The sequence below is a fragment of the Felis catus genome, chromosome D4, assembly GCF_018350175.1.
Source record: "Felis catus isolate Fca126 chromosome D4, F.catus_Fca126_mat1.0, whole genome shotgun sequence".
In the NCBI taxonomy this organism is placed as follows: domain Eukaryota; kingdom Metazoa; phylum Chordata; class Mammalia; order Carnivora; family Felidae; genus Felis; species Felis catus.
This window is the reverse complement of record NC_058380.1, coordinates 53,613,276-53,623,404: the sequence shown is the minus strand read 5'-3', so window position 1 is coordinate 53,623,404 and position 10,129 is coordinate 53,613,276. Positions and strand designations below refer to the sequence as shown.

The 10,129-nt window shown below is 38.8% G+C and overlaps 1 pseudogene; it reads left to right on the top strand.

Annotated features, from left to right (window-relative positions):
* The first annotated feature begins 8,531 nt into the window (after positions 1–8,531).
* Positions 8,532–9,738, top strand: LOC101099667 (annotated as a pseudogene).
* The last annotated feature ends 391 nt before the right edge of the window (positions 9,739–10,129 follow it).

Genomic DNA, 10,129 nt, shown 5'->3' with positions numbered 1-10,129 from the left:
TCATAGTCAGTATTTCCAGAAGGAGAATAAGTAGTTAAAGGATTTAAAGAACAATATTAACTAAATTATGCAAGGAGGATCACAGATACAGCAAAATTCACAAAGGTGGTTTGTGTGCATAATCTCGGAGCCCAAAAAAGATTTAATGCATGGAGGGGAAACTCGTCCAAGGATCAAGGCTCGGAATTATGCTGAGCTCCATCTTTAATTGATATCATTTTCCTATTGACGTATTCATTCCGCAAGCATTTGTTGATTCTAAGTTATATTTCACATCTTTAAGAGTTCCTAGAAGAAATAAGATTTGGCCACAACAGTGACACACTCATTTACACACCCTTTGTTGTTGTTGTTTTCTTTCCTTTATTCCTTTCTCGTTTTTCTACTTTTTCTTCTTCTTGTGCTTATCTTACAAACTACTTACACCCAAGTCTTTGCTTGATGATACATGTTTGTGTAATACCCCAGACTAAGGCGCATGATCTAAAATGCCTTCTATGCACTTACTCTCCTTTTATTTCTAGCCATTTGTTTTTAGCCCAGCCACATTAACAGTAACCATACAGAATATCATTTGCTGGTATTCTGGAACAGGTGATAGTAATTTCCATCCCTGTACTTTTGCCTGATCTCACATATGGTCTTCGTAGCCTAACTACGTGACATGTATGTCAGCAGTCAAGACAAGCCCTCACCCACATGCCTGTGGTGGTGCTGTGGTCATTACCCCTTGTCTGAAACGCCCTTTACCATTGCCTTTGAAGTCCTTCTTCTCCTTCAGTATTTCACTTCACAAAATAATTCTCAAAGCTGAATTATTATCTCCCCCTAATTTCCATACTACTTTGTCAAATTTTGGAATTATCATCATGTTTTGTTCAAGATACTGTCATTCAGTTATACATCTGTGCAAATTCCTATACATCAGGAATTTGTGAGTGCCTTGAGAGCACGAGCCGTGACTGCATCTATTCTGTATAGTTGTTGTAAATGTTGCATTGCTGTCTGTGAATAAGCTAATAATAATCTGATCAGATTAAATATCTATTTTGAAGATATTTTTAATAGTTTTGTAAGCTGGATTTAACTAATTAAATAGATGATAAAGTATAATTACAATTTTTGAATGCTTATTTATTTTAAGTAAGAAAGAGGGGAAGAGGGTGAGTATGTGCACGAGTCAGGGAGAGGCAGAGAGAGAGGGAGAGAAAATCCCAAGCAGGCTCTGCATGGTCATCGCAAAGCCCTCTGGGGGGACTCCATGTCACACACTGAGATCATGACCTGACCCCAAGTCAAGAGTCACATGCTTAACCTACTGAGCCACCCAGGTGCCCCTGTCATTACATTTTTTAATTTTAATATTGCTACTTGTCTTAACTATTCTGAAAAATAAAAAGTAACATGTGGTAAAATGTAAATCATATGATTTGCATAGTAGGCAAGTGTGTTAGATTGAAACTTTGTCCATAATCATTTATCTGTACCAACATCACACCTTTGTATTTGCTTTAGCATATGGAGAGCATTCCCCCTCATTTATAGGTTGTGGATTTAACTATGTTATTTGTTTTGGAAAGAAAGCATGTGTATGAAAATGGCAATGAACCATTGACGAATCAAGACCATAAGGGGACTTGCATGATTTTGTTTGTATGTGTGTATGTGCACGTCTCTATCATTACCATAGGAACAGCTTCCCTTGGTTTTTGACTACCCTTTGAACCCCAGCCCCAGAAAGATACAAATGGTGAAGACCAAAGCCATCTAGAACTGTATTCTGGAGAAATGAAACACTGGCTTGAGAGCATATGTCAGACTTTACCACCCGTAGAAATTCTAATAGATTTTATCATGTAAGAACTGTGAGTCTAAAAAATGGCATGATAAAAGAGTAAGTTTATTGTTAATGGCACTTTCCCTAATTTTATTATTTTTGCCAATTTTCTTTGATTAATTAAACTATCTACAGGTTCAGGTAAGTGTTAGCCAGGTCATGTTTTCACCAACTTTTTACAAAGAGCCTCAAAAAAGGTGAATTATCAGCTTTAATGACTCCATCTTTCAGTTAAAATCAACAGCAACAATAATATTAAAAAGCTCTAGATATTAAAAGGGAGATATTATCAGTTTCTATTGACTCACAGTTATAGGTTTATCACATAACCAACTATATTCCACTCAAATAATGCTTCTGGCACTGGAAAACTAATTATACTCTTTTTTTACACTTAATAAGTCCCATAAATCATAATGCTTAATTTTGTGGCACACTATTCCATCTTACACGTGACGAAAAGAAATGTAGCTATCCTTAGTGGGAAAATAACATAGCAAAACTATTATTAGTAAATAAAAATTAGTAAATAAAAAAATAGAAGTCTATAGATGCACATTATTAGTTTATTTCATTGTTTTGGCCGCTCAAGGTTAATGTTAAATCCTTGAATCCTTATTTTTCAGTACACTTCTTTATTAAAACTAGAATGTAACCATAATTCAAACTTAGAACCACAGCAACACTTAAGACAGTCACACCCATTTCAAACCAAACAATTCCGGTCCAGTTGGTCTCTGTAGGCTCATTCCTGCATTTCAAAATAAGACAACCCAGGGCATTTGAAACTAGCTGAGAGAGAGTAGCAGCCACGCTTTGAAAATGCTCTGTGGAAAGAGGCTGAGTGTGCAGTTTGCTGCTATTTGAGTTTCATATAGGTTTGAAAGAATCCTAAAAAGTTATTGAGTTTCAGAACTTGTTAGTGGAGATCTAGGAATATTTTTTAGTTTTTGCATCTTTTAAATTGTTCATGTTCACTACTTTCAAAAATACCTATAAATATGCCCCCCCCATTTTTAATTACAAATGTGTATTACCAAGAGACCAAAGTTATTTAGGATCATAGTGTCTCAGGGTTGGAAAACATATAAAATGTTATTTTTTAAGCTTTTCCTTCAGTCTTAGATTTCAAGGGTCAGCCAACTCCACAGCCTGAAGACCAAGTCTAGGTTGCCACCTTTTAGTGAACTTTTATGGGAACACTGTTACGCTTATATGTGCATTATATCTGGTGGCTTTTGTGCTACACTGGTAGAGGTGAGGAATCGCAACAATGCTGAATGTGCTACAAAGCCTAAAATGTTTACTGTCTAACCCTTAACGGAATATGTTTACTGAATCCTGCGGTATTCAGTAATATTCTATATACATATTTACTGTAGAATTGTACACAGTGCAATGAATAAAGTAAGAAAATTGGATAATTAGAGCATTTAAGTAGTTGCTTAAAATATATAGTCAACTAGAGACAATTCAAGTACTCAGCTGTTACTGCATAGTTGTGAATTCAGTGTTTTTCTCTACTCCAAGAATTGGAGATGTGCCTTGTTAAGCTTCATGAACTAGACTTCATTTAAAAATAAGGTATTTATAGGGGTACCTGGGTGGCTGAGTCTGTTAGGCATCTGGCTCTGGGTTTTGTCTCAGGTCATGATCTCACGGTTTGTGGGTTCAAGACCAAGAGGGGCTCTGTACTAATAGCATGGGGGCCTCCTTGGCCTTCTCTCTCCCTCTCGCTCTGCCCCTCCCCTGCTCATCCTCTCTCTCTCTCAAAATAAATACATACACTAAAACTATGGCACTTATAAAAATAGTTATTAGCTCTTTTATAAAATTGAGATTTTTATTTGTCTCTAGATTATTGTATGTATTTCATAAAATAAAGTATATTTTGATGATTGAATCATTTTGGCTACATGATAATCTTTATCGTGATAATTATTATTATGTTCTTAGTTGAAAGTAGCATCTCGTCCAATACCCTGATGTCAAAGCTTCTGACTATCGCATTTTGCTCCTGACCATGTATTATCAGGAGCAAAACATCACTCATAGATGCTGGATGCTCATTTGTGAAACAGCAAAATTATAGATCTCTCTCTGAGCTTTTATTATTACTCCAAATCTATTCCCTAAAAAACTGATATTTGTCTATCAAAGAATGCATATTCCTTTTGATTTGGAAATTTATTCCAAAGTATTTCCATCATAAGTTATTCTTGCACTTGTCCACAAAAGTATGTTTTATTTTGTAGTAGGGGAAAAAGATACCTGCCAACTACCTAAACGCCAATAAAAATAATTAAATTGGTATATCCAACTATTAAGAATAATGAATTAGCTTTTTATTAAGTTATATCTATAGCTGTTATGTGTATTATGTAATCAAAAGAGCAGGCTGCACAAGTGTATTTCTTTTCCCCTGTCTCCTGTCTTCAATGTCATTGTCTATGTATCTTCTTCTATTTAGCTTGAAGGTGTTGCCTGAGACAGGTGCTCCAAACAGAAACCCAGTCCCCTTTGTACCTCCGCAGCCCTTAGCTATTATGAGTCAGAAAGTTTGGTGAATAATGTCGCCAAAAAGAATCTCAAACACAAACTCAAACCTTCTACTTCATTCTGTGACAGCTCTTGTTTCTCTTTGCTGAGTTTCTGAACACCTGCAATAAACTCCTAAACCCTATCAGGAAGCAGTATTTTCTTCAGGTCTTACAATGAATTCCCCACAATGCCTTCAAGCAATTGTTCTGAAGAGACACTTGATTATGTCAATCTCCTTGTTCAAAACTTTGAATGACCCCACTGTTCCTTGCTACAGCCTAAGCTCCTGTCATGGTTTATCTTTTCTTTCATGACCTAGCAAGTGCTGACCTCTTTAGTAGGGACCACAAATCTCATATGCCGACAGGAACCAGGAAGGAGATGTAAATGAACAAAATGAACCTGATGGGGTGCATTTCCTGTTTCATTTGGAAAGCTGCCCCTCAGCATTGGCCAGTGTTGCCCTCTGAGTGTGCGTGTCCTGTTTCTGCCTTTTTGCTCACCGGTAACTACTGTTACTAAATAGGCAAGGCTAGCTCTAATATCACTTTACTTTCATAGCTGTCTGTGGCCAATGCTTCCTCTGTCTCCTGCCCAAGGTCAAATTAAAAGTCCCCTCATCTGTGTCCAGAACACTCCATATATAGTCTTAAGATTTTATTTATCACCGCGTATTTTAGTTTTTATTCGATAGGTCTTTCTTCCTAAAATGTGATCTCCATAAGAGTAGGAAGCATAACATTTATTTTGTATAATTCCCATTGCTGAGGCCTTGGATATATAATTTGGCATTTGAAATGTCGAAAAGTATGAATATGAGCAAAATGCTTCCAGGACTGTAGAGAAAAGGATGTGGTTAATTCAGTCTTAACATCAAGGGGGATGGTAAGTGCTTCACAGGGAGATGATTTTTCAAATGAATCTTGTAGAGCAAATAGGAATTTCCAGGAGAAGATGACAGGGTGAAGGATGGGGGAAAGTCACAGGAAGGGATTCTGCACTCAGGAAACAAGCATTTACAGACTGACACTGAGTGTGGCCTGGGCTGGTGATGACGGCCGTCCACAGTGGTCACTTGCATGGGTTTAAGAGAGTGGGAATTAGGGATGAGACAGCACTCTGAGTTCAAAGGGATGGGCACACTTTAAGTGTCAACATAAGGTCTTTGGATTTCATTTATGGGATGTGGGAAGTCAGGGATTTTGAAAGTATAATATTGGTGTGATTTATCTTGAATGTGTTACTTAGGAAAAAATAGTTCTTTCATCTATGCAGAGATTAGCTTTGAAGACAGAAACACAGGCTGGAGAGAGGACACACAGAGGGGGTTGCTGAAAATATGAAAAGTACAAAGGATGAACCTCTGAGTTTGAAGAGATCAGAATCACAGATGATAGACTCACTGAGCTTGCAGTGTATGAATTCTGCTGCCTTACCAAAGCGGACAAGACTTAACCAGATTTTTTTTTTTCTGGCTAGAAAGCCAACTGCTAACCCACATGCTTACTTCTTACTTATTCTTCAACACAGCCATGTCCCTTCTGGGAGGAAACATAAGAGGTATGAGCATCTTGAGGAAGTTGCCTGTGAGTTGATTTATAGCATCTTTTTTTTTGAAACTGTATTTATTTTTGAGATAGAGAGAGGGTAGAGAGAGAGGGAAAGAGAATCCCAAGCAGACTCCACGCTGTCAGCATGGAGCCAATGTGGCACTTGATCTCACTAACCTTGAGATCATGACCTGAGCTGAAATCAGGAGATGGCTGCTTAACCCACTGCACCACCCAGGTACCCCATAGTATCTGGTTTTAATACCAAGTGCTGTAGGTACCAATAGAAGTTCAGTGCATTAATAAATAAAAGCAGGACTGATGAAATAATTGTGGTAAATAGGAGACGCCAGATTGTTAATATAACTGGAGTTATTACTTTTAAATCTTTCTAGTTTTGACTGCCTTTCTGCTATTTTGCCTCAATGATTTGAGATAATGCTTTCTTTAATAATTAAGTGTACCAATGGATTGTTAATTTTTACTTAATAAAACACATATTGTGTTTTAAGTGCCACATCATCAAAAACCTGATACAGATTGAGCTTTGAAAATTTAATTAAATTTTCTCATAAAAGCTGTCTGAAAACTAGTCTGTGTAATGTAGCTATATTATAAAAGAGCTCATACTGAAATAGTGCTAAAGATTTTCAGTCAATTGAAGTAAAACCAAGAACAAAATTAAAATTTAAGAAGATAATTCATTTCTTTATTATTGAATTAAAATTACAGAAAAATGTACATTTGCAATCAATTAGCATATACATCATCTTCTATATATTTCAGCATATATTCCTTAATGCTTTAATATACACAATTAGGAAAGGATATTCAGTTCATTGTTTTTTCTTATCTAAAAATGGTTAGGGGTGCCTGGGTGGCTCAGTCGGTTGAGCCTCTGACTTCGGCTCAGGTCATGATCTCGCGGTCCGTGAGTTCAAGCCCCGCGTTGGGCTCTGTGCTGACCGCTCAGAGCCTGGAGCCTGTTTCAGATTCTGTGTCTCCCTCTCTCTCTGACTCTCCCCCATTCATGCTCTGTCTCTCTCTGTCTCAAAAATAAATAAACGTTAAAAAATTAAAAAAAAAATAAAAATGGTTAATCTTGTGAACTTTATCTGTTTAAAGAGGACTGTTTGTGTCATTTATGAATAAGCCCTTGGCATGTGTGAGCACCAGTTCTACGTGGCTGTTTTATGGTAACAGAAGTGAAATGAACACCATTTCTAATATATCACTGTTGCATACGTCTCTCAGTATGACCCAGCTAAACATCACCAAGGCCACTTTACTCATATCTATGTTTTCCTAATAATTAAAAAATATTATAGAATATTCATAACTAAAGTGGGGAAAATGAAATGTAAAGTCACTGTCCGTTTTGAGGGGAGAATGAATTGTTAGTGTTTTAGAAAACGTGGCAGTATATAACAAAAGATTTACCAAACTCTTCTGGAGAGGGTGTGGAGACAAACAGGCAGAGAGCATAGAGGATTTTTAGAGCGGTGAAAATATTCTGTGTGAGAATGTAAAATAGATATCTGTAATTATATATTTGCCCAAACCCATACAATGCACAACACCAAGAGTGAATTCTAATGTAAACAGTGGACATCAGGTGATTATGGTATAACAATGTAGGTTTATCCCTGGTAAAAAATGGTCCATTCTCGTGAGTGATGTTGATGATGGAAGAGGCCGTGTGTGCACCCTGGGGAGCAGGGGGTGTATGAGAAAGCTCTGTATCTCCTCTTAATATGGCTCTAAAAGAATGCAGTCTTTACCAAAATTATTGCTGGAATTATTTTTCATAATGCCAGAGCCTAGAACACGTATTTGTCTTCCCATCTGCCCAGAGAAACACTAAAGTGACTGTAACTTAGAGCTACAGAGTAATACTGAAAAGATTTTAAAAAATGAAAGTGAGAGAAACAAAAATGTCCTCTGTAGAGGAGAGACTGAGTTATTGTAAGAGAGGGAGCACATGATATCATTTTAGCATTTAAACTAGATGGAAACTTCTAGATTGATGGAAACTTAGTAGTAGATGTTTCCATCTAGTAGATGGAAGCTTCAGGTTGAAAATGAGACTGAAGAAGCTTTCAGAGAAGATGGGGCCTGTGTTTTTCATGGTGTCCATCCATTCCAAGATTAGGAAACCTTGCTAGCTACAGAACAAGATACAGAGAAGCAAGATCCAGTCACTTCGCGACCTCTGCACTGCAGAAGTCCTGATCTGGATCACCACTTCTGTGTCGGGAGGACTGCAGTAAGCAGGTCTCCTGCTTCGCTTGCTGAGTCCCTAGAGTCAGCTCTCAGCAGTGTCAGTGCAAGACCTTTCCAGCCAGATCATGTTGCTTCTCTGCCCAAATCCCACGAGTTACTGCTTCTCTTGAACTAGAGGCCACCTTCTTTGAGCAACCTCAGAGTCCCTAACCAGTCGACCCAGCCCGTCTCCCTGACCTCCTCACCTCCCACTCTCCTCCTTGCCTCGGCCCCTCTGGCCGGTGGCTTTGTTATATTCACATGGGCTGAGGATGCTCCAACTGCTGCTGTTTGAATGGACGCTTGTGTGGGCCCACACTGTTCTTCCCATAGGTGTTCGCATGGTTAACACTTGCTGCTTCCATGTCTGCACAAATGTTACCTTCTCAGTGAGATCTGCCCTAATTACTGGATTTAATAGAGAACTTCACCCTTTGTTAACCTCCACAAGCACCATGATGCTCCTTAACTTCTTTCCTATGTGTTTAAACTGTTAACATACTGAACGGTGCCTTTATTATACTTACTACGTTTTCTCTCTCTTGATGTAGTGTAACCTCCATAATGATAAGTATATTGATCTGCTGTATTCCATAGCGAGAATCCCAGAACCTAGAACATTCTTTGCACATAAGAGGCGTGTTACAAATGTCAAATCAACCAGTGGTGAAAGGATAACTTGAGCCTTTAGATTTAAAACCACCACAACAAAAAAAGCTCATTTCCTGTTTCTGTGCAGTTTTCCCCAGCTTTGGGTGGTGACCGCTGCTGGGCTCTGGCTTCTCGTTGGCCAGAGGGTGAGGTGGCCTGGACAGCAGCTCAGGCACCTTGTGCCCAGAGCCCTCTGCTTCTTGCTTCACCCAGCTGCCAACCCCCAAATCCCAGACATCACGGTCTGGTGGTGGGGGTGGGGCTGGAGGTAGATCTCACCTACTGACAGTTACACAACCAATGCATTTCCTGGAGAATATATCTCTGCTGCCTTTGTCAACTATTCTGTCAATGTTATGGCAGATGGAAAACCACTGAATCTGGGTTTAGGGGATACAGCCCGACATTAAGATTATGACAGATTACACCCTTTATCCTCTCTGCAAACAGATGTATTTCACTTGTGAGTCCTGCATCATTTGAAAATGTTCAAGTAAAGTGTTACCCTAAGGTGTAACACCACTGCCCCAACACACCAATTTTCCTGGTAGGGACTAACCTAGATCTCACAGACGACAAAGGCATGATTGAGAAACTGAAAGAGAAGAAGCTGAGTCCCATGATCCACCTGCAGGTTTTGGCCCTGGCTAAAGAGAGCAGCACTGTAAAATACCTGGAGGGCTCCACTCTCACTCACCAAGGCTTCAAGACAGTGTTTGATGAAGCTATTCAGCTGTTCTCTGTCTGGCTCCAGTCAAGACGAGAAAGAGAAAATGTCTGCTGTTGTAGATGTGTGGACCCTCGCCTGCCCTGTCCCCCTCGGAAGCTTTGTACATTTTGCTCAAAAATGATGAAGCCTTCTACTCAGTGCCTAGCTTCTGATACAGATTAGTTTTTTCATAGAACCATTTTGAACCAATCCACAGTTTTAGGTTTTATTTGTTTAAAGTATAAGACTTTACATAATTTGGCTATTGTTGAGAGTGCTGCTATAAACATTGGGGTACAAGTGCCCCTGTGCATCAGTACTCCTGTATTCCTTGGGTAAATTCTTAGCAGTGCTATTGCTGGGTCATAGGGTAGGTCTATTTTTAATTTTCTGAGGAACCTCCACACTGTTTTCCAGAGTGGCTGCACCAGTTTGCATTCCCACCAACAGTGCAAGAGGGTTCCCATTTCTCCACATCCTCTCTAGCATCTATAGTCTCCTGATTTGTTCATTTTGGACACTCTGACTGGCGAATTATGGAAAGAGCCTAAATGTCCATCAGCTGATGAATAGGTAAAG